Source organism: Arachis ipaensis, chromosome B10 (genome assembly GCF_000816755.2).
Source record: "Arachis ipaensis cultivar K30076 chromosome B10, Araip1.1, whole genome shotgun sequence".
Classification (NCBI taxonomy): Eukaryota; Viridiplantae; Streptophyta; class Magnoliopsida; order Fabales; family Fabaceae; genus Arachis; species Arachis ipaensis.
Window position 1 is genome coordinate 111340938 of NC_029794.2, and position 1847 is coordinate 111342784.

Here is a 1847-nt window from a genome sequence, read left to right on the forward strand (position 1 = left end):
TTTTAATATATATTTTATATAAATAATTAATTTGATGATTACCTTTTATATATACTTAATATTGTTTTCCTAGTAAACTTTGAAATAAATCTTTTTCATTTCTGTCTTTTCGTTATTTGTTTAACACTTACTTTTTATTTTTTAAAGATTGACAGGCAATTTTTGCTACTTCCACCAGTTTTCGATTGCGAGTTTCACGAGAAAAGCCATGGATGGTAGGGGTGTGCATGGTCCGGTTCGGTCCGGTCTCGAACACTTTAGAGGCTAATTTGGTGTGATTTCATCGGGTCTAGGGTCGGGTATGGATCTCAAAAATAGACCCCGTCATAATTTCGGGTCGGGTCCGGGTCATAACTCGAGTCACCCGAAATCGGCCCGGTGGCCTGGTCATCATATATAATTAATATTTTGTGTTATTAGTGATGGATGATGGCTATTATTATGTGAAATTTAAGTGTTGTAAACCTTAATATTTTGTGTTATTAGTCATTATATATAAGACTATAAGTTAATATTTTATGTTTAAAATGCATAAGACTTTAGACTAATGCATAATCTTGTGTTATTTGTATTGATTTAAATATTTGGTGTTGTTAGGCAATATTAGTATTGATTATGGTTATGCTTTAATTTTAGAGAAGAGTTAGTTCTTAGTATATATTTCTAAGTGAATTTTACCATGTCAAATAATGATTGGAGTCTTGGAAATTTGGATATTTTTATATGCTAACTTACAAAAAGGTATCAAGGTAATATAATATTAACGGCCCGATTTTCACCCGGTTTTTACCCAGTATAATCATGACCCGAAAGTGTATAAATTTCATCGGGTCTAAGGTCGGATTTGGGTCTTAAAAATAGGCCCGGTATATATTTCGGATCGGATCTGGGTCATACCAAACCCGATTTTACCCGGCCCATGCATACCCCTAATGGATGGCACCGTAAATTCAAGTATAGAAGCGATGTGTAGGAAAATGCCAGCGTTGACACAATATTGGTATTGGACGGTACGATACGGATATTGATGATTCAATGAATCATGATTAGAATTTAGAGAGCGACACGTACATACAAGCCACGGACGGCAAGCTCATACTATGAAAGAAAGACTACAAAAACCCAAGAGCACGGGTTCCATTACACCAACTGGCCCCACACAAGTCATTACCTAATGTTACTGTTACCTTGTTAAGTCTCCCCATTTCATTTCGTTTGATTCTTTCCCATAAACCACAATATCTTGAGACTTCGATTGTCATAACGATAAAGCTTTGGGCACTAATTAAGAAAAATACTAATTTTATGACTGCCCCCGAGATACATACACAAAAAACAAATCAATGGAGCAATGGATATTTATACAATAGACAGGGATCACCTTGTGCCTCAAACTAGAACAGAGCAAACTACATGTACTGTGCTGCTTGGTTTTCATTAACTAATAATGTCAACTGCTATTATTACATCTTCTCTAGAATCTTTATAATTCTAGAAAATCTTTGGAATCGTTTCTCTCTCACACACATCCAAATTTGATATCAAGATGCTGCTTTAAAAATCACGGTGATGGTTAAGTCAGAAAATACTATTCCTACTAATACTGAAACTTCAATGGTTAAAGCATAACTGAACTATTACCTTTCGGCACAACCGAACCCACCACCTTTGGAATTGCGTGGAAGCAAACAATCTCTATTCTCTAGTGTTACTCAATGTCAAAGAATTAAAAATTCAATGTGCACGCAAAACATTCTTCGGGTTAGCATACCATGTCACCATCTCCAACACAAACTTAGAAATAGAATACGATTCCAAAATTCCAAACGCAGCACAAAAAAATATAA